Source organism: Triticum aestivum, chromosome 4D (assembly GCF_018294505.1).
Source record: "Triticum aestivum cultivar Chinese Spring chromosome 4D, IWGSC CS RefSeq v2.1, whole genome shotgun sequence".
In the NCBI taxonomy this organism is placed as follows: domain Eukaryota; kingdom Viridiplantae; phylum Streptophyta; class Magnoliopsida; order Poales; family Poaceae; genus Triticum; species Triticum aestivum.
The window spans coordinates 467311354-467335977 of NC_057805.1; positions in this window are offsets into that span (position 1 = coordinate 467311354).

Genomic DNA, 24624 nt, shown 5'->3' on the forward strand with positions numbered 1-24624 from the left:
CTCATAATGATAAGTGTGGGCCCCGCTTGCCAGGAGTAGGCAAGTGAATAATTTTACAGGAAAATAAAAACGATGTTGGGATCAAGTGTGACCCGCACTTTATTGTAGTGAGATAGAGGGAGAGCTGACATGTTGGTCCATAGATATTTATGTAATTATAACATAGCAAACAAGATTTGAGCTGATAGTAATGGTGTCGAGTGACAATTTTGAGCATGTGTGTAACAAAGCGTTGACATTTTTGAGCAGTTGAAATTTCTAATTGCAAAACTGAGTAGTGAAACACAACTAGTGGCATAAATGATAAAAACCCTAAAAGGAAGAAGAAAATGAAAACATAATAGAACCATGCAAAGAATGGAAACCGAGAAAACCGGGAAATAAACGAAGGAAAATGGAAAAAGAAACAAAAGCAAAAAAAATAGCACAAATCGAGAAAGAAACAAAGAAAAGAGAAATCAGTGAAAACCATGATAGAAATGAAGAAAACCGATGAAAACATAGAAAGCCGATGAAAACAGGTGAAGAACTTGAGAAAACAAAACGAACGAGCGAAGCCAACCCAACCAAGACACCTATCGCGAGCGAGCGAAAACCGCACGAAAATGGGTCGGGCTGTTAGTGCAGCAAGCACAGCAAAGCTTTAGGGGAGACGGTAGATAGTATAGTTCGCGGGGACCTCCTATATGTCACTTATTGCGGCACACAGTCGACAGTTCACACAGGGGAAAGCTGATGTGGGCCGGCCCATTTGCGGTTGCACACGATGCAAAAATAACAGAAAGCACATGAGGTTGGAATCGAACCCACGACGTGCAGCAGCCAAGCTACAGCTCCTAGCCAATGCAATAGGGTTCCTTTGGAAGTTTGACAGCAGGACACTTAAAGAAACAAACAGCAGCGGAATACTTAAATAACAGCTCGCAAAAAATGTGCGTGAGTAGGATCAATAAACTGTAGTACATTAATTTTGTGGTCTAAATTTGGCAGTTCAGTTTGTATAAACTGTATGCAACGAATGATTTAATCTTTTTTTAAAACTTTGAACATAATTTTTCTTTTTAACAAAAGACATACTTTTAAAAACCGAATAAAATTTGTAAACACTAGAACATTTTTTGGGAATCTCAAAAAAACGAACAAAAATGAAAACGAGTACATTTTTTGAAACTACAAACAATTATTTCAAAATGCGAATATTTTCCCAAAAAATTGAAAACACAAACATTTTCCAAAATTATGAACAAGTTGTTCAAAATGCGAACATTTTATGAAATTACCTGAACGTTTTTTAAATTCGTGGTCAAATTATGGAAACATGAACATATTTGAATTTGTGAACAAATTTAGGAAACAAGAACATTTTTCGGAAAACACGAACTTTTTTAAATTCCCCAAAACATTTTCAAATCAGCGAAAAAATTGAAATCATGATTTGTTTTTTGAATTTGTGAACTAAATTTTAAAAAAGGAACATTTTCTAAAATTCATGAACATTTTTCGAATTTTCAATGGACACTAATTGAATTTTTTGGAATATACTAATTTTTTGGAATTTTCAAACATTTTTTAAAATAACTAAATAAGTGAAAAAATTTGGGAGTACTATTTTTTTTGAAATTTCTGAACAAAATTTGAAAACAAAAACATTTTTTGGAAAAATGAACAATTTTTAAATATTGCAAACGTTTTGGAAATTCAGGACATTTCTTGAAAAAAATAAAAATATAATCGAAAAATAAAAATGATAAAATAAAGAAATTATAAAAGGAAAAATCTGAAACCAGAAAATAAAAAAGGAGATAAAGGAACAGTAAAAATAGAAAAAACAAAGAGAGAAAACAAAACAGGGAAAAACGGCTTGGGAACATCCTAGAAAGTTCCAAAACCGAAAAAAATAACTGGGAATGACCTTGAAGGTTCCCAAAACTGTAAATCGCTCAAACCTTTAACGGGCCGGCCCATCGTGAACGATCCTGGATCTCCCATTCGTCGCCCTGATAACTTGCCGCAGCGAGCGGCAAATAGGGATTTCCTAGTTCGCGTGTCATGTCGTTAATCACACCTTTTTTTTAGAATCTCACAAAGCTTTAATACTGCGTCACAATGTTGGTAGTGACGAACAAAAGCTCCCCGGTCTGGCCTAACCAAAAATGGCGGCCAAAACCTAGGATAAAACATACTTTGCGAGATTATGGGCCTCAACATTCGAGGTCCTATACTCATGGCTAAAAATGCAAGAAGAAAAATTATTTGCTCTAGCTAAAATTTCCTTGACTATTGCTCCGAAAAAAAAGCAGAGCTCCCCTCCCTGATTGCATCAATGGCCACCTTGCAGTCAGACGCAATAGACATTTTGTTTACATAAAGATCCTCTGCCAGGGCCTACGCCTCTCTGATCGCTATCGTTAATCACACCTAACCGGCGCACTAGTCTAATTGGGCTGATGACCTAGTACCTGTCGGTCTCGTTTCTACACAACATTTTTTTTGTTGCTTTGTCTTTTGGTTTATTATCATTTATGTCACTAGTTGTATTCCACTACTCAGGTTTGCCACTAGAAGTTACAACTACTCAATAATACCACCATTCTGTATGATTCTTGCCCAAAACTGCCATTAGATACTTAAAAATGTCATCTTTTCATTAGATGTTTGCTCAAAAATACCATCAAACGCCGTTACTATCTGGTCAAATTCGTTGACCGTGTTATGTGACCAAAATACCCTTCAACCCACATGTTAGCTCTCTTTATCTCACAATGATAAGTGTGGGCCTCACTTGTCAAGAGTAAGCAAGCAGATAATCTAGAAGAAAATCCGAACATTGTTGGGGATCGAGTGGGATCCATACCTTATCGTAGTGAGATAGAGGGGGAGCTGACATGTTAATCCACGGGTATTTTGGTCATTTTTTAGTAATGGTGTCTAGTGGCATTTCTACCCATGCACTGAGCGGAGAGATGTCATTTTTAGTAGTGAAATTCGTAGTGGCAAAACTAAGTAGTGGGACACAACTAGTGGCACAAATGATAAAAACCCTTTCTTTTATTTCCTTTTTATTTTGGATTTCTTTGTTTCTTTGTAGATTTTCATTGGTTTGTTCTTATTGAACATGTCAACCTTTTACGTTACATCAGAAACATTTATTATGGACATGCTTAACATTTTGTCATATATGATTAAGATTTTTTGAAAACTAATATTTTTATGCCTACTTTGTTCATACATATTGTACATTTTTGGTATATATCTATTACATTATTTAATACAAGTTTAATTTTTTTAATACATGGTCAATATTTTTCAATACACGATGGTGGGCATTTTTCTAATGGCCATAAAAAAATCAAACACAACAAACATTTTTCATATACATCAGGAACATTTAAATAGACATGGTTAACAACTTTTAAATACATAATCAACTTTTCAAAAGATATGTTTTTTATGTCCCCTTAATTAATGTTGGTTGTACATTTTCGCGTACAATAGGAACAATTTGTTCAATATTTTTCATGCAAATTGTTTTTTTATACATGATAAACATTTTTTATGTACACATTTGGCATTTCACGATTGCTTGATTAACATTTTTAATACATAATAAAAAATATTAAACACATTGTATATTTTTGTATGCATTTTTCGTAGAGAAACATTTTCACTTTATAAATTTAACATTTTCCATATGCTTGATTATAAAAAAAATTCAAATATTCTATTAAAATGTTTTTTTAATATATTTAGACCATTAATTTTAAAGGGAAAAACAGAAGAACAAACGTGCAAAAAACAAAGAAACAAAAACAAGACAATGGACTGTGACCTCTCGCGCATTGGTCCCTCCATTTTTAGGGAGGTGCCTGAAGTGATCGTACCCTACGTGTCTCGCTATAAGCGAGATATAGGCGCGTCCCGTATTTGTTGGTCGCTGCGGCAAATAGTCGGGCTTTTGCTCAGGGAAGTCATCAACTAGGCCAACACAGCATAGCTGAAGCAAAAAGGTATAATGCCTGTAATCCAATACTTACAAGCGCTCACGAGGATCGTGGGGTTGAGTAAGCCAAACTGTGGTAATAAAGCTTTGTTCAACGCTCAAAAAAAAAGAACAAGCCGCACGAGCTTCATAAGCTTTAAACGAACAGAAGTCAATCATTTCTTTTTACTCGCTAAGCTTAATGAGTTAAACCTTAACAAGCATGAACTTTTTTTTTGAAAAACTTTTGACCTATTCATCTCCAATCATGACAATACAAAGAAGAACAAAAATAATAAAAATTACATCTAAATTCATAGACCACTTAGCGACGACTACAATAACTGAAGCGAGCTAAAGGCGCGCCGCCGCCATCACCCCTTCCTCGTCGGAGCCGGCCAAAACTTGTAGTAGACAGTCGAAAAGCCGTCATGCTAAGGCCCCATAGGAACAGTTCACCAGAACAGCAACCGTCGTCGATGAAGAGTAGCATAGATCGGAAAGATCCAACCTGAAGACACAAGAAAAGAACGTAGACAAACGACGAACAGATGCGAGCAGATCCACCAAAGATTGATCCACTGGAGACACATCTCCACACGACCACCGATGGTGCTAGACGCACCACTGGAACGGGGGCTAGGCGGGGAGAACCTTATTCCATCTTCAGTGAGCCGTCTCGTCTTCCTGAAAATGACACAAACCCTAACAAAACACAAAGTAACTCTAAAAACAAAGTCCACCACGGGCAAGGGCCGGGATCCACCGCGCCTCGACATAGGAAAAAATCCTAAGGATTTCAGAATTCCTATAAAATTTCTTTGAATCAAAGGAGCTCTAAGTTTTGGACCAGGAGGCTAACAAGCATGAACCCTTTTTTTTTAGGAAAAGCATGAACTTAACTTTTTTCTGCGGAGTAACTTTTCAATCCACCCTACGCGCGAGCTCTCGCGCTGCGCCTCACCCCAAAAAGGTATATTACGAGCTTAATAAGCTTTAAACGAACATAGTCAATCATTTCTTTTTACTCCCTCCGTTTCAAAATACTTGACCTTCATTTGTCTAAAAATGGATGTACCTATATATATACTAAAACATGTTTAGATACTTCTTAATCCACCCTTGGAAGGCTTGTATTGTGGAACGGAGGGAGTACACGTTAAGCTTAATGAGTCGAACTTTAACAAGCACAAGTTTAACGAGCAGAGTAACTTCTTAATCCACCCCTGCGTGCCACCTCTCGCGCTTCACCCCAAAACGACTGATCCGTCCGTCCGGGCGACTGCAACCGCACCCTAAAGGGACAGCTCCTTTGTTCATCGTTATCCTCCTTTTCGGTCGATCTCCCCAAAGCTGTCACACTGGATGGATAATAACCAGGCGTGCTGACTCGTCCTGAGGTGAGGTCCGATCTTCTTGAGGTAAGCGAAACCCGGACGTGACCGGCGCCGGGCACAACCGGACAGGCCGCGGCCGCCGCGCGCGACTCCCGCCGGGCGGAACCCCTCTCCTGCACTGTCACGTCGGTGAGTGAGGCCGCACGCTCTTGATATGATCACGTCTATACGTACGTCCAAATGTTTTATGCGACGTAGGAGTAAGATAAGACGCATCCATCGGCGTGGGTGCACCTGGTCGCCTCGCTCGTCCACGTGAACAGTCGAAATCCCGATCGATCGACCTATCGGTAAATTCCACGCATCATGTGGAGTATACGTCGTTAGATTTTTAGCTGCATGGGAGGCAGTAATGACGATGCTTATCGGATCATTTACTGCAGACCCGCCGTCCCTCTCGTAGATATATCTCCAGATCTCATGATGCTATATGCTGTATTTTCGGCGAATGCAACCTTCTTTTTCCTTTTCGAGTGCGTACGGCGTTGTTAGAATTTAAATCGTCCACTCCACATTCCCTCGAAAATATCTTTCCACTCTACATCAACTCGGCCCCGTGTATCTGCTGCTGTAATATACAGTGCGGCGTAAGCTAAATAAATCTGAGATGGTGCAACAATGAGTTTGGGGAATCTCCAAAGCGGACCCTCAACCTTCCCGCATGCGTCCGGATCAAGCTGTCAGTTTGACATCTACTCATCGATCCACCGACAAGTCCGGATATCCGTTTTACCATAAACTGAAACCAAACTCGAGAGCTTTGCGGGGGTATGAACATCCGTTTGGCCAATCAAAAGGCACCATGTATCTCTTTGTCCGTGCAGAATGGCGGAAGGACGCTGGTCGGATGGAGAGCAATTAGCCGCCGGCAGCTGCCGTGGTAGTAGCGGTCAACTATTTGGCGGAAAGCTTGCTAGGTGACTGTTGCTATTCGACGGAAGGCTTGCGTTGTTATTTTTTAAAGTTTTTTTTTTAAGTTAAACAAAGAGACATTTGAGGTACAACAGTGGATGCCCTGTTCCCGCATCACTGTCTGTGGCCTGATCCTTACCGGTCCGTAGACGGATACTGCGTCTGATTTGTAGGTTTGAGGGTGGGCGCCGAAGATGCAAGGACGGTGCTGACAGACATGCATTTGAGACACATGCTTCCGTACGCACTCCACTTCTGTTCTTTCTTAGGCGGGCAACAGCCCGCTTCTTCTTTTGTTCTAGAACCCGTGCATAACTCATGCTAGTAGAATATGATTACTTGGCTCTCTGGCAGGCGGCAGCTAATGACAACTGTAAGCAACACGATCTTGGAGATAAGTTCCGTACGTGCAAAAACAATCCCGGGAGAGCATCGCATTCGCACCCATGGGAAACGATCGTCTAAGTAATAATCTAATCTAAACATCTAATCGTATTACGTAATCAATCAAGCACATGAGGGCACGTACTCGCCGTCAACTTGATCGCCACGATCCAGCGCGGCCCCTCTGGCGGCTCCCCGTTGGCCCGCCCGCCCCACGCCAAGTCAGCATTCCATCCCTCCAGCCTCCAGAGAGAACCCGTCGTCCCCACCGCCGGTTGGAGTGCTGAAGAGAACTGGCCGGTGCGCGTCGTCGTCGCGTCCTCTAACTGGGCGCGCGCCATTATTCTATGTGACTGGCTGACTCACACCCATCGGACGGGACAAACGCGGGGCCGATTAGGTTAAGCGCTAAACCGGTGGCGATCAGGCCTGATCCCCGGCGGCCTGGGGAACCTGATGCATGCTGATGACGGAGCGACGCACTGCCAGTGCCACGCGGGTTGCGTCCAAGAAACGGTTTGCTCCGACGTGGAATTTTGGTGGGGTATCGGTCGCGAGAGCCGTGTGGATCTCCCACGGGTTCGGCGAGGCGACGGCCCGACGGAACGGGCAACCGCATCGGCCGGTCTTCGTCGTGCCAGCTCGGTTGGCCGTGGCCAGCGCGCTGGATGTGCGTTGCTTCAGTGGGATATTCTCTCGAATGCATGTGACCTGATCAAACTAAATCTTTCTTGGCAAAGGTAGATAGCTGGAGAAGAGATGTTCCAGGAAATCTCAACATATGTTTGTGGCACGCCTAGTTCTCACGTGGTTTCGATGTTAGCCTAAAGTAATTATGTTGAGGCAGAGGGTTGATAGTGATGCAGTTTTTCAGGCCCTGCATATGTATGTCCCTTGTGGAGTGGTATGTTCCAAAAAGAAAAAAAGGAAAAAAAATCACACCCATTGAACGGAACATATTTGTACCTAGCATGACCCATTTAGATAGAGCTGACACGTTGCATAAGATGGTATAAATTGTACATAATTGGCTGCTTGAACGCATATGGATGAATCAATGGAGTATCTTTATTTTTCGAATGGTCAATGGAATGTATGTAAAAAGAGTTCCATACCTTTCTTCCCCCACTCGCAAGACGATTAAGCCAAAGCCTTCCTCCCCTCAATCTCCGCCGACGAGCCTCTGGATGGCCTCTCCTCTGTCTACCGCTTCCGTGGCTGATGACAGGGAGGGGTATACTGGTGTCTCCGCTCCGGCTAGTAGATAGGCTAGGGTTCTAATCCTTACAGGGGCAGCGCTCAGACGGATGTTGACGCTTCTTGTTCGAGTTAGTCTTCTGAATTTCATCCTCCTCAAGTTCGTCCGTCGGGACGGATTAGACTAAGCTCCGGCGTAGATTCCTGCTAGCTCCTAGGGATGGCGAGGTTAGGGTCTCTCATCGTGCATGCGTGACAGCAAGATTTGTTGTCATGTTCTTCTAATTGATTCAAGGGTTTAACCGGAGGAAATATGCCCTAGAGGCAATAATAAAGTTGTTATTTATATGTCCTAATTTCATGAAAATGTTTATTATTCATGCTAGAATTGTATTAACCGGAAACTTAGTACATGTGTGAATACATAGACAAAACTGAGTGTCCCTAGTATGCCTCTACTTAACTAGCTCGTTAATCAAAGATGGTTAAGTTTCCTGACCATAGACATGTGTTGTCATTTGAGAACGGGATCACATCATTAGAGAATGATGTGATCGACAAGACCCATCCGTTAGCTTAGCATTATGATCGTTTTGTTTTATTGCTATTGCTTTCTTCATGACTTATACATATTCCTCTGACTATGAGATTATGCAACTCCCGAATACCGGAGGAACACCTTGTATGCTATCAAACGTCGCAACGTAACTGGGTGATTATAAAGATGCTCTACAGGTGTCTCTGAAGGTGTTTGTTGGGTTGGCATAGATCAAGATTAGGATTTGTCACTCCGTGTATCGGAGAGGTATCTCTGGCCCTCTCGGTAATGCACATCACTATAAGCCTTGCAAGCAATGTGACTAATGAGTTAGTTGCGGGATGATGCATTACGGAACGAGTAAAGAGACTTGCCAGTAACGAGATTGAACTAGGTATGATGATACCGACGATCGAATCTCGGGCAAGTAACATACCGATGACAAAGGGAATGACGTATGTTGTTATGCGGTTTGACCGATAAAGATCTTCGTAGATTATGTAGGAACCAATATGAGCATCCAGGTTCTGCTATTGGTTATTGACCGTAGATGTGTCTCGATCATGTCTACATAGTTCTCGAACCCGTAGGGTCCGTATGCTTAACCTTCGATGACGATTTGTATTATGAGTTATGTGTTTTGGTGACCGAAGTTTGTTCGGAGTCCCGGATGAGATCACGGACATGACTAGGAGACTCGAAATGGTTGAGAGGTAAAGATTCATATATTGGAAGGTTATATATGGACACCGGAATGGTTCCGAAGAAGATCGGGGATTTTTCGGAGTACTGGGAGGTTACCGGAACCCCCCGGGAAAGTTAATGGGCCTCATGGGCCATGGTGGAGAAGAGGCGGCAGGCCACGGGAGGTGGCGCGCGCCTCCCCCTTGCCCAATCCGAATTGGACAAGGGGTGGGGGCGCCCCCCCTTTCCTTCTCCTTCTCCCCCCTTTCCCCTTTCCCCTCTCCGTTGGAAGGAAGGGGGGGCGAATCCTACTAGGAGTGGAGTCCTAGTAGGACTCCCCCTTGGTGCGCCTCCTCCTGACCGGCCACCTCCTCCCCCTCTCCTTTATATACGGGGGTGGGGGCACCCCAAAGGCACACCAATAGTTCTCTTAGCCGTGTGCGGTGCCCCCCTCCACAGTTTACTCCTCCGGTCATAGCGTCGTAGTGCTTAGGCGAAGCCCTGCACGGATCACATCACCTTCACCGTCGTGCTGACGGAACTCTCCCTCGACCCTCTGCTGGATCAAGAGTTCGAGGGACGTCATCAAGCTGAACGTGTGCTGAACACGGAGGTGCCGCATGTTCGGTACTTGGATCGGTTGGATCGTGAAGACGTTCGACTACATCAACCGTGTTAACCTAACGCTTCCGCTTTCGGTCTACGAGGGTACCTAGACACACTCTCCCCGTCTCGTTGTTATACATCTCCAAGATAGATCTTGCGTGTTCGTAGGATTTTTTTTGAAATTACATGCTACGTTCCCCAACAGTGGCATCCAAGCCAGGTCTATGCGTAGATGATATGCACAAGTAGAACACAAAGAGTTGTGGGCGATAATAGTCATACTGCTTACCACCAACATCTTACTTTGATTCAGCGGTATTGTTGGATGAAGCGGCCCGGACCAACATTACATGACCACGTTCATGAGACTGGTTCTACCGACGTGCTTCACACACAGGTGGCTGGCGGGTATCTGTTTCTTCAACTTTAGTTGAATCGAGTTTGACTATGGCCGGTCCTTGTTGAAGGTTAAAACATCACACTTGACGAAAAATCGTTGTGGTTTTGATGGTAGGTAAGAACGGTTCTTACTAGAAGCCCGTAGCATCCACGTAAAACTTGCAACAACAAAGTAGAGGACGTCTAACTTGTTTTTGCAGGGCATGTTGTGATGTGATATGGTCAAGACGTGATGAGATATAAATTGTTGTATGAGATGGTCATGTTTTGTAAAAGTTATCGGCAACTGGCAGGAGCCTTATTGTATGAAATGCAATCGCCATGTAATTGCTATACTTTATCACTAAGCGGTAGCGATAGTCATATAAGCAATAGTTGGCGAGACGACAACGATGCTACGATGGAGATCAAGGTGTCAAGCCGGTGACGACGGAGATCATGACGGTGCTTTGGAGATGGAGATCAATGGCACAAGATGTTGATGGCCATATCATGTCACATATTTTGATTGCATGTGATGTTTATCTTTTATGCATCTTATTTTTCTTACTACGGCGATAGCATTATAAGATGATCCCTCACTAAATTTTAAGGTATAAGTGTTCTCCTGAGTATGCACTGTTGCTACAGTTCGTCGTGCCGAGACACCACGTGAAGATTGGGTGTGATAAGCTGTGACACCCGGATAATCAAGCTACAGTAAACCTTTGCTACTGATGCCACGTCACCTCGATTACTGTTGCTAATCTCGTGTTAGTTCGAAACCGATTATAATTCAAAATTCAAATTCAAGCAAACAATAAAAATTTTCAAAAATTAAAACTAAAATGTTCAATAAATAGTAGATAAATCAGAGGCTATGATAAAATTCTAAACAACATTATTGAAATTTGATAAGTGACTTAAACAACCTCAAACAGTAGCGAAAACTATTATTTAAATACTTTTAAATATTAAATAATTACGAAACTAATTTAGATTGGTTAGCAAGTTAGTGTGGCAATGGCATATAACATCAAATTAGGTGCCATTTTGGTATTTTGCTAAAACAAAAATAAAAGAGAACTAAAAGAAACAGAAAGTAAAATAAATAAAAGAAAAAGGATAAAACAAAAAGAAAAGGAATAAAAAGCCCCCCGACCCAACTGGGCCACGGCCCAGCCAGGTCGGCCCACCTAACTGGCCTACTTAGGCCTCCCCACCACCAAACCCTAGCCCACACCCCACTACCCCACGATCCCCACCCGCTCTCCCGTCCTACCACACCGCCGCCACCACGCGCACACACACACACACGCATCGTGCCTGGGGGGAGTGCCCCTGCTCGATCCCCACTCCTCCCCCGCACGAACCCCTCTCCCCTCGTCCCCCACCACTCCCCTCCGACCGGATCTGGGCGAACGCCCGATCCCGCGCCCCCGACTACGCCCCCCCCCCCCCCGCTCGATCTGGACGCCGCCGAGTGCTGCTCGACGCCGTCTCCCTCGCCATCCCCGGCGCCACCACGCCGGCGCCACCTCCCCGACGCCGCCGTCGCTCCGTCGCCTCCCCGACACCGAGTCGGCGCCCCATCCGCAACCGCGCCGTCGCCGGACCTCCTCCTCTACGTAGCCGTCGTCCCCGTCTTCCTCCCCAAAGGCTCCACCGAACCTCGCCGACCCTTGTCTTTGCAACGCCGGTGAGGCCACGGCCTCCTCTTTCCTCTTTGCGCCCGCTCTGCACGTCTCCCCGTCGCCAGTCATGCACCGTCAGCCACCACACGCGTTGTCCGCGCCCGCTGGCGCCGTCCCGCGTTCGGGCCTCGTGCCCCTACCCCATGCATCCGCTAGTCCCGCTCGCCGGCCCACCGCGCCACCCTCGCTCGACCTCGCTGGCCACCGCACCTGCCTCCTCTGCCTACTCGCAGCCCCTCTGCCACCGTGGTCACCGCGCGCATCCCGCGTTCGCATCCGCCTGGGGCTGTGCCCCTGTGCTCCATGGTCTGCTCTGCTGCTGCTCGTCGGTGATGCCTCACCTCGCCCGGCCTCGCCGTGCCCGTGGCCGGCGGCTCCCCCCTTCGATCTGGGCGTATGCCCAATCGGGCTGGGCGCCAGCGCCGGTAACCCACATGCCTGCTAATGCCCGCTATGGCGCCAATGACTAGGGGGCCCCACCCCTAGAACGAAAAGAAAAAAAAGGAAAAAAGGAAAAAAAAATTAATTAATTAATTAATTAATTAATCCTGTTTAAATTAATCTAATTAATTAGTTAATTTAATTAAACAGTAATTAATTAGCTAAACCCTAATTAAAGTAAGCAGTGTATGACATGCGGGACCCACACGTAGTTGACCCAGTCAACTGCACAGTTGACTGCTGACGTCAGCATGATGTCATGCTAACGTCATCTTTTACTATTCTGGATAATGTTGATTTAAAATGATTAAATAAATCCTAAAATGTTTAAATCTTTAGAAAATCATATAAAATAATCCGTATCTCGGATGAAAATACTTTCTACATGAAAGTTGCTCAGAACGACGAGACGAATCCGGATACGCAGTCCGTTCGTCCGCCACACATCCCTAACATATCGAACTCGCAACTTTCCCCCTCCGTTTCATCTGTCCGAAAATGCGAAACATCGGGAATACTTTCCCAGTTGTCCCCCCTTCGTCGGCACCACCTACTGCCGCGTTAGGGCACACCTAGTATCGCTCATTGTCATGTCACGCATCGTCATGCTTATGTTTGTATTGTATTTACTATTTCTTCCCCCTCTTCTCTCCGGTAGACTACGAGACCGACGCTGCCGCTGCCCAGTTCGACTACGGAGTTGACGACCCCTCCTACTTGCCGGAGCAACCAGGCAAGCCCCCCCTTAATCACCAGATATCGCCTATTCTTCTCTATACTGCTTGCATTAGAGTAGTGTAGCATGTTACTGATTTCGGTTAATCCTATTCTATTGCATAGCCTCTCATTGTTGCTACAGTTGTTACCCTTACCTGCTATCCTACTGCTTAGTATAGGATGCTAGTGTTCCATCAGTGGCCCTACACTCTTGTCCGTTTGCCATGCTATACTACTGGGCCGTGATCACTTCGGGAGGTGATCACGGGTATATGCTATATACTTTATATACATGATACAGGTGGTGACTAAAGTCGGGTCGGCTCGTTGAGTACCCGCAAGTGATTCTGATGAGGGGGCTGAAAGGACAGGTGGCTCCATCCCGGTAGAGGTGGGCCTAGGTTCCTGACGGCCCCTGACTGTTACTTTGTGGCGGAGCGACAGGGCAGGTTGAGACCACCTAGGAGAGAGGTGGGCCTGGCCCTGGTCGGCGTTCGCGGATACTTAACATGCTTAACGAAATCTTGGTATTTGATCTGAGTCTGGCCATTTGGTCTATACGCACTAACCAACTACGCGGGAACAGTTATGGGCACTCGACGTCGTGGTATCAGCCGAAGCTCTTCTTGACGTCACTGACGGAGCGGCGCGCGCCGGATTGGACTGGAACGCCTGCTAGGCTAGGTCTGCTTCCGGCCGCGTACGCAACGTGTAGGTGTGCAATGGGCGATGGGCCCAGACCCCTGCGCGCATAGGATTTAGACCGGCGTGTTGACCTCTCTGTTGAGCCTAGGTGGGGCTGCGACGTGTTGATCTTCCGCGGCCGGGCATGACCCAGAAAAGTGTGTCCGGCCAAATGGGATCGAGCGTGTTGGGTTATGTGGTGCACCCCTGCAGGGAAGTTTATCTATTCGAATAGCCGTGTCCCTCGGTAAAAGGATGACCCGGAGTTGTACCTTGACCTTATGACAACTAGAACCGGATACTTAATAAAACACACCCTTCCAAGTGCCAGATACAACCCGGTGATCGCTCTCTAACAGGGCGACGAGGAGGGGATCGCCGGGTAGGATTATGCTATGCGATGCTACTTGGTGAACTTACCATCTACTCTCTTCTACATGCTGCAAGATGGAGGTGGCCAGAAGCGTAGTCTTCGACAAGATTAGCTATCCCCCCTCTTATTCTGGCATTCTGCAGTTCAGTCCACCGATATGGCCCTTTACACATATACCCATGCATATGTAGTGTAGCTCCTTGCATGCGAGTACTTTGGATGAGTACTCACGGTGGCTTTTCTCCCTCTTTTCCCCTTTCTATACCTGGTTGTCGCAACCAGATGCTGGAGTCCAGGAGCTGGAGATCCCGAGGATGATTCTACATGGAGTTCGGCTTCGAGGAGTAGTTAGGAGGTCCCAAGCAGGAGGCCTGCGCCTCTTTCGATCTGTATCCCAGTTTGTGCTAGCCATCTTATGGCACCTTGTTTAACTTATGTCTATACTCAGATATTGTTGCTTCCGCTGACTCGTCTATGATCGAGCACTTGTATTCGAGCCCTCGAGGCCCCTGGCTTGTATTATGATGCTTGTATGACCTATTTTATTTTTTGAGTTTGTGTTGTGATATCTTCCCGTGAGTCCCTGATCTTGATCGTACATGTTTGCGTGTATGATTAGTGTATGGTAAAATTAGGGGCGTCACAGGTTGGTATCAGAGCCGACTGCCTGTAGGAATCCCCCTTCCACACTCCTTGGCCGAAGTCGAGTCTAGACGTTGCAAAACTTTTACAAACATGGCTGTGTGGCTTACGGGCCCACGTCGCCATTGGGAGGTATTAGGATCTTTTACTCCTTGCCTATACTCTGGGACTCTGATCTCTCTTCTATTCGGGTTAAGTGAATTTTACTAAATCTAACATTAGGATCTCGTTATCACTTTCACCCGGAGAGCCCCTTATTACTGATGATCGTCTGCTGCACGTGAAGACCCTGAAGATACTCTCCGCTGATAACCCGAGAACTTGTGTTCATCGCTTTTGCAATTCCCTTTCATCGATAAACTCCTATGGATAACCACGTATACTCGCCATTCATACAATGTTTCCCAGTTGATCTTGTTATTACAAGATACCTCGAAATTCTCTTTGTTGCTCCGAGAATCCTTTGAGCTTACTGCCTTGCTGTTCTTTGCCACATGAATACCACTATGGATAATTTCTAGCACTCACCGGATATTTGCTCATCCCCAGTTGATTCATGTATTTCACAAAAGTCTTCAAAATACTATTTGAACTTCCGAAATCCTGAGTAGCCTATTGCTCTTGAAATTCTTACTTGCTTGCATTATGGTTAATCCCATAAGTCTATAATCTTATTGTCATCTCTTGTCATTATCATTTTGAGTCCGTTGATTCAATTTGTTGCGAATGCTCGCAATCCTCAATCAGATCCTAGAATTCATCCTTCCGGCTCAGACGTCATTTTAAACGTGAGCTGGATCTCGACCAATCAATTTGCCATCGATTGTACCCCTAAGCCTACTCAACTTATCCATCCTTAATCAGGGCGTTTGCTTCTGATCCCTTGATTTGGAAATCATAAATTCCTTTGCAACTGAACTTGGAATTAGTCAGTTGCTTCTATAATCCAATGCCTTTGCATTGTTACTTCCTCTGGTTGTGTGCTGATGCTCACATCAGCTCTGTTATGGACCGACATATCCTTTATTGGATTTTATCCGACAACGTCCTTCATATTCAATAACCTTGTGAGCCTTCCCTCGGATACATAATGCCTTTGGTAAATTGTATCCTCTACTTTCTCAACCATGCTCTACTTTCGAGCTTGTGTATTTACTTTTGGAACTTATGGTATATGTTACTAAGATGCCCGATGGATTGAACCTATACCTTCCCTAAAAACCGTATGAACCCGAAGGTTTTCACAAGCCATACCCTTATGGTATTTTACCAGATAATTTTCTACCATACAACTTCATCGAATGCGAGAAGTGAATGAAAGGTTATGCATTGGAGAAGTGGGAGTCGACCTTGAACTTTGTGTTCATGCCCATGGACACGATGTAGATCTTATCATTAAAGCTTCTCTTAAATTAATGATTCCCTAGGTATAAGTTCATCTTATATCTGGGATCTGGCCTTTTTCAATCGTGGTTCTGACCATGTTCTCCTTTAAATACCATTTCTCGTGCAAGTTTAAGCACTTGTCCTCTGCAGAGCAATACCTCCGTCCAACCTCTACTTTGATCTGTCGTCGAGTATTACCCCCTGGTATCTCGAGATTATCATGGAACTGCATAACTTCTTATGAGTTCTTCATCAAGTGCTACATTCTCTCTGATTCCAATTTTCCACGGGCTCTGAGTTATTAGTCACTCGAGAACACCGATAAGTGAATCAATTCCACACTACGATTCAATAACTCTAAGTAATTTTCGTTGCTTATGAGTTCAATAATCATTTAAGTCATTCCTAGCCTGATCGGCTATATCATTAGCATGCTAAATTTTAACTGTGCTACCTGGTCCTTAACCGTGGAGCACAACTTTCGATGATGAGCTAAGCTTATGTCGATCTTCCTCATCTTATCGTTTCACCTCCAACAACAAGCTTGGTTTGGAGTTTGTGTCGTACCCTTGGTTCCAATAACTTTTCGCTTCACCATTCCTTTGACTTGATGTCATTGCCGATCGATTACATCTTCAAGAAACCTCTCGACAAGTGTGTCGTGATCATCGTCAATGTTTTAACTTCTTCTGAGATATCAATTGAATTCATGATGAGAAATTCCATGCTTGTCCCTCGATGATCTGTGTTATCATCGACCACATCCATACCTTCCTTTCAAACACAGACTTGGTCTTGTTTGAATGAACTTTAAGTTCCTTGCTATCCAGCAATTGTTCTTCTTTACCTTGGAACATTAACATCTCTTTTGTCCCCAATGTTGTGAGAATTTCACCACCTCTTAAGAAATCTTGGTATGGTGATACTTCTCACCATCACCATTCCTTCTTGGGTCCTCATGTTGATTCCAACCGGGGTACCAACGAGTGAGCGGTGCTGTTTGGATCCTGCCCTTCTAGCAACCCTATTGCTTTGAAGTTAATGGTCGGCCGTTCATTCTTAGACTATTGATTATTGAATCACCATTCCGACGTTGGTCGTGCAACCCAGCCCATATTTCGGGTGCACCTTTCAACCAATGTTTAATCGTGTATGTTTTCCTCGAGCATACATCATTATACCATTTGATCTGACAAATGTTATCTCCTTGTTCACATGATTATGGAAATCCATCTTTTTAGAAATCTCGAGGAATTGTCGCTGAGTCCATCAGCCACCCCCTCATCCTCTCCTTGATTTAATGATGAACTCTTGTTCTGGAACTCGCTTCCATGGTTTAATTCCCGAGAATCATACAATGTCACCTCGACAATTTGTGTTGCACCTTTCTTCTCAAGCATCCTGAGTCTGAGGTATCATGACACCAATCGGATCTGAATCTCCGTCAAATATGATGGCTGGGACAACTTTCCAGGAGTTATGATGTTGGTCCTTTGATGACCCGGTAAGGTGGTGTCATGCCGAGTACACCTGGCTGGAGGACCTATTGTTATAGTTTTCCTTGTTAGCAAGGTTATCCATTCTTCCATGAGGAAATTGTAAGACTTATTCTACAAGTTATTCCTGATGCATCCATTGAGTATCCAAAGTCCGACCTTTGCTTGAAGACCATGTCAATGCTATCTCGAAGCATGTACGTGGTACTCCTGTCATCAATAAGAACATTTGAAGCACAATGCTAATTTCCTTATCAATTATTCAAACACTGTTGTTTGGGTAATGTCATGAAATTCCTCTCCCCTTACCCAAATGGTTTTCTACTTCTATCCTGTCATGGATATCATGCTCTGTTTGTACTTGGGAAGGATATACCCCTGAAATATGTGTTTAAACACATTTTTCTTTCCATTGTTATGTTTAATTTGATAAACATATTATCCTTTCGATTGTTTGGCTTAACTTTTCTTGAGGTCTATATGATCTAAGCAGTAATATTCTCCTGCTTATGTAAACACCTATGTGTACAATCGTGTCGGTAAGACCCTGTTACTATTGTTGATGACATTCCGGTAACCACCGATGGACGAGAACTTTGCCTATTGGTCCGCCTCATTTCAACGAGCAGGAAAATGGTTCTCTCCGTCCCTCGCCCTTGGTACCGATGTTGTTGCCGACATAACTGACAGGCTATCCTCTGACATGCCTTGCTTACATGATCGTGCAAGATGTCAGCCCCCTTTCTACTTTTAACCCACATGGTGGGCCCATAACCCATAGGTCCACTGGATCGAAACCTGGCTCTTCTTTACAACCCGGATTCTAATGTATCCTTTGCACCTGGCTTCGTATGTGATTCACGAGGTAAATGCTATACCATTATTCATCCTGGAATCAAACACCATGTTATTCTCGTTGTTCAAACCCCCATTCCAGCTTCTGTCTAGTCATCGAATGATTGCCTACCCGTTTGAAACTTTGGTACCATCGTATATTGCACTCAACGAATTCACTAAAATGCAACTCGTGGGGTACCTTATGTATTTCCCATTGAGTTCACCGTCGGATGCCCAGCTGTGTGGATATGCGTTCTTCCGGAGTTTTTCCCCTTGGTCGCGTTCGTAGGACGATGGAGATCCCGAAGAAAGGATGACGACTTGATCATGGTGACTTGAAGTAGAGAAATGAATACATCAACGAAAGGGATCAACCTCTTCGAAAGGGAAGCCTAGACCGAGAAGACTCGTTAGGTTTTTCGCTACCAGCACCTTTCCCCTTACTCCGCCGCTTAAATCTCGGGACGAGATTTCTTGTAGTAGAGGAGAATTGTGACGCCCGGATAATCAAGCTACAGTAAACCTTTGCTAATGATGCCACGTCACCTCCATTACTGTTGCTAATCTCGTGTTAGTTCGAAACCGATTATAATTCAAAATTCAAATTCAAGCAAACAATAAAAGTTTTCAAATATTAAAACTAAAATGTTCAATAAATAGTAGATAAATCAGAGGCTGTGATAAAATTGTAAACAACATTATTGAAATTTGATAAGTGACTTAAACAACCTCAAACAGTAGCGAAAACTATTATTTAAACACTTTTAAATATTAAATAATTACGAAACTAATTTAGATTGGTTAGCAAGTTAGTGTGGCAATGGCATATTTGGTAACATCAAATTAGGTGCCATTTTGGTATTTTGCTAAAACAAAAATAAAAGAGAACTAAAATAAACAGAAAGTAAAATAAATAAAAGAAAAAGGATAAAACAAAAAGAAAAGGAATAAAAAGCCCCCCGACCCAACTGGGCCACGGCCCAGCCAGGTCGGCCCACCTAACTGGCCTACTTAGGCCTCCCCACCACCAAACCCTAGCCCACACCCCACTACCCCACGATCCCCACCCGCTCTCCCGTCCTACCACACCGCCGCCACCACGCGCGCGCACACACACACACATCGTGCCTGGAGGGAGCGCCCCTGCTCGATCCCCACTCCCCCCCCCGCACAAACCCCTCTCCCCTCGTCCCCCACCACTCCCCTCCGACCGGATCTGGGCGAACGCCCGATCCCGCGCCCCCGACTACGCCCCCCCGCTCGATCTGGATGCCGCCGAGTGCTGCTCGACGCCGTCTCCCTCGCCATCCCCGGCGCCACCACGCCGGCGCCACCTCCCCGACGCTGCGTCGCTCCGTCGCCTCCCCGACACTGAGTCGGCGCCCCATCCGCAACCGCGTCGTCGCCGGACCTCCTCCTCTACGTCGCCGTCGTCCCCGTCTTCCTCCCCAAAGGCTCCACCGAACCTCGCCGACCCTCGTCTCTACAACGCCGGTGAGGCCACGGCCTCCTCTTTCCTCTTTGCGCCCGCTCTGCACGTCTCCCCGTCGCCAGTCATGCATCGTCAGCCACCACACGCGCTGTCCGCGCCCGCCGGCGCCGTCCCGCGTCCGGGCCTCGTGCCCCTACCCCATGCATCCGCTAGTCCCGCTCGCCGGCCGACCGCGCCACCCTCGCTCGACCTCGCTGGCCACCGCACCTGCCTCCTCTGCCTACCCGCAACCCCTCTGCCACCGTGGTCACCGCGCGCATCCCGCGTTCGCATCCGCCTGGGGTTGTGCCCCTGTGCTCCATGGTCTGCTCTGCTGCTGCTCGTCGGTGATGCCTCACCTCGCCCGGCCTCGCCGTGCCCGTGGCCGGCGGCTCCCCCCTTCGATCTGGGCGTATGCCCAATCGGGCTGGGCGCCAGCGCCGGTAACCCACATGCCTGCTAATGCCCGCTATGGCGCCAATGACTAGGGGGCCCCACCCCTAGAACGAAAAGAAAAAAAAGGAAAAAGGAAAAAAAATATAAATAAATTTAATTAATTAATTAATTAACTAAATTAATTAATCATGTTTAAATTAATCTAATTAATTAGTTAATTTAATTAAACAGTAATTAATTAGCTAAACCCTAATTAAAGTAAGCAGTGTATGACATGCGGGACCCACACGTAGTTGACCCAGTCAACTGCACAGTTGACTGCTGACGTCAGCATGATGTCATGCTAACGTCATCTTTTACTATTCTGGATAATGTTGATTTAAAATGATTAAATAAATCCTAAAATGTTTAAATCTTTAGAAAATCATATAAAATAATCCGTATCTCGGATGAAAATACTTTCTACATGAAAGTTGCTCAAAACGACGAGACGAATCCGGATACGCAGCCCGTTCGTCCGCCACACATCCCTAACATATCGAACTCGCAACTTTCCCCCTCCGTTTCATCTGTCCGAAAATGCGAAACATCGGGAATACTTTCCCGGTTGTCCGCCCCCTTCGTCGGCACCACCTACTGCCGCGTTAGGGCACACCTAGTATCGCTCATTGTCATGTCACGCATCATCATGCTTATGTTTGTATTGTATTTACTGTTTCTTCCCCCTCTTCTCTCCGGTAGACTACGAGACCGACGCTGCTGCTGCCCAGTTCGACTACGGAGTTGACGACCCCTCCTACTTGCCGGAGCAACCAGGCAAGCCCCCCCTTGATCACCAGATATCGCCTATTCTTCTCTATACTGCTTGCATTAGAGTAGTGTAGCATGTTACTGATTTCGGTTAATCCTATTCTGTTGCATAGCCTCTCATTGTTGCTACAGTTGTTACCCTTACCTGCTATCCTACTGCTTAGTATAGGATGCTAGTGTTCCATCAGTGGCCCTACACTCTTGTCCGTTTGCCATGCTATACTACTGGGCCGTGATCACTTCGGGAGGTGATCACGGGTATATGCTATATACTTTATATACATGATACAGGTGGTGACTAAAGTCGGGTCGGCTCGTTGAGTACCCGCAAGTGATTCTGATGAGGGGGCTGAAAGGACAGGTGGCTCCATCCCGGTAGAGGTGGGCCTGGGTTCCTGACGGCCCCCGACTGTTACTTTGTGGCGGAGCGACAGGGCAGGTTGAGACCACCTAGGAGAGAGGTGGGCCTGGCCCTGGTCGGCGTTCGCGGATACTTAACATGCTTAACGAAATCTTGGTATTTGATCTGAGTCTGGCCATTTGGTCTATACGCACTAACCAACTACGCGGGAACAGTTATGGGCACTCGACGTCGTGGTATCAGCCGAAGCTCTTCTTGACGTCAGCGACGGAGCGGCGCGCGCCGGATTGGACTGGAACGCCTGCTAGGCTAGGTCTGCTTCCGGTCGCGTACGCAACGTGCAGGTGTGCAATGGGCGATGGGCCCAGACCCCTGCGCGCATAGGATTTAGACCGGCGTGTTGACCTCTCTGTTGAGCCTAGGTGGGGCTGCGACGTGTTGATCTTCCGCGGCCGGGCATGACCCAGAAAAGTGTGTCCGGCCAAATGGGATCGAGCGTGTTGGGTTATGTGGTGCACCCCTGCAGGGAAGTTTATCTATTCGAATAGCCGTGTCCCTCGGTAAAAGGACGACCCGGAGTTGTACCTTGACATTATGACAACTAGAACCGGATACTTAATAAAACACACCCTTCCAAGTGCCAGATACAACCCGGTGATCGCTCTCTAACAGGGTGACGAGGAGGGGATCACCGGGTAGGATTATGCTATGCGATGCTACTTGGTGAACTTACCATCTACTCTCTTCTACATGCTGCAAGATGGAGGTGGCCAGAAGCGTAGTCTTCGACAGGATTAGCTATTCCCCTCTTATTCTGGCATTCTGCAGTTCAGTCCACCGATATGGCCCTTTACACATATACCCATGCATATGTAGTGTAGCTCCTTGCTTGCGAGTACTTTGGATGAGTACTCACGGTGGCTTTTCTCCCTCTTTTCCCCTTTCTATACCTGGTTGTCGCAACCAGATGCTGGAGTCCAGGAGCTGGAGATCCCGAGGATGACTCTACATGGAGTTCGGCTTCGAGGAGTAGTTAGGAGGTCCCAGGCAGGAGGCATGCGCCTCTTTCGATCTGTATCCCAGTTTGTGCTAGCCATCTTATGGCACCTTGTTTAACTTATGTCTGTACTCAAATATTGTTGCTTCCGCTGACTCGTCTATGTTCGAGCACTTGTATTCGAGCCCTCGAGGCCCCTGGCTTGTATTATGATGCTTGTATGACCTATTTTATTTTTAGAGTTTGTGTTGTGATATCTTCCCGTGAGTCCCTGATCTTGATCGTACACGTTTGCGTGTATGATTAGTGTACGGTCAAATTGGGGGCATCACATAAGCTCTACGTTCACATACAACGGGTGCAAGCCAGTTCTGCACGTGCAGAATACTCGGGTTAAACTTGACGAGCCTAGCATATGCAGATATGGCCTCGGAACACTGAGACCGAAAGGTCGAACGTGAATCATATAGTAGATATGATCAACATAGTGATGTTCACCATTGAAAACTACTCCATCTCACATGATGATCGGACATGGTTTAGTTGATTTGGATCACGTGATCACTTAGATGATTAGAGGGATGTCTATCTAAGTGGGAGTTCTTAAGTAATATACTTAATTGAACTTTAATTTATCATGAACTTAGTACCTGATAGTTTTTGCATATCTATGTTGTTGTAGATCAATGGCCCGTGCTACCGTTCCCTTGAATTTTAATGTGTTCCTAGAGAAAGCTAAGTTGAAAGATGATGGTAACAACTACACGGATTGGGTCCGTTACTTGAGGATTATCCTCATTGCTGCACAGAAGAATTACGTCCTGGAAGCACCGCTAGGTGCAAGGCCCGCTGCAGGAGCAACTGCGGACGTTATGAACGTCTGGCAAAGCAAAGCTGATGACTACTCGATAGTTTAGTGTGCCATGCTTTACGGCTTATAATCGGGACTTCAAAGACGTTTTGAACGTCATGGAGCATATGAGATGTTCCAGGAGTTGAAGTTAATATTTCAAGCAAATGCCCGAGTTGAGAGATATGAAGTCTCCAACAAGTTCTATAGCTGCAAAATGGAGGAGAATAGTTCTGTCAATGAACACATACTCAAAATGTCTGGGTACCATAACCACTTGACTCAGCTGGGAGTTAATCTTCCTGATGATAGTGTCATAGACAGAGTTCTTCCATCACTGCCACCAAGCTATAAAGGCTTCGTGATGAACTATAATATGCAAGGGATGGAAAAGACAATTCCCGAGCTCTTCGCAATGCTAAAGGCTGCAGAGGTAGAAATCAAGAAGGAGCATCAAGTGTTGATGGTTAACAAGACAACTAGTTTCAAGAAAAAGGGCAAAGGGAAGAAGGGGAACTTCAAGAAGAATAGCAAGCAAGTTGCTACTCCCGGGAAGAAGCCCAAGTCTGGACCTAAGCCTGAAACTGGGTGCTTCTACTGCAAAGGGACTGATCACTAGAAGCGAAACTGCCCCAAGTATTTGGCGGATAAGAAGGATGGCAAGGTGAAAGGTATATTTGATATACATGTTATTGATGTGTACCTTACTAATGCTCGTAGTAGCGCCTGTGTATTTGATACTGGTTCTGTTGCTCATATTTGCAACTCGAAACAGGGGCTACGGATTAAACGAAGACTGGCTAAGGATGAGGTGACGTTGCGCGTGGGAAATGGTTCCAAAGTCGATGTGATCGCCGTCGGCACGCTACCTCTACATCTACCTTCGGGGTTAGTTTTAGACCTAAATAATTGTTATTTTATGCCAGTGTTGAGCATGAACATTATATCTGGATCTTGTTTGATGCGAGACGGTTATTCATTTAAATCAGAGAATAATGGTTGTTCTATTTATATGAGTAATATCTTTTATGGTCATGCACCCTTCATGAGTGGTCTATTTTTGTTGAATCTCGATTGTAGTGATACGCATATTCATAATATTGAAGCCAAAAGATGCAAAGTTAATAATGATAGTGCAACTTATTTGTGGCACTGCCGTTTAGGTCATATTGGTGTAAAGCGCATGAAGGAACTCCATGCTGATGGGCTTTTGGAATCACTTGATGCTTGCTAACCATGCCTCATGGGCAAGATGACTAAAACTCCGTTCTCCGGAACAATGGAGCGAGCAACTGACTTATTGGAAATAATACTTACTGATGTATGTGGTCCGACGAGTGTTGAGGCTCGTGGCGGGTATCGTTATTTTCTGACCATCACAGATGATTTGAGCA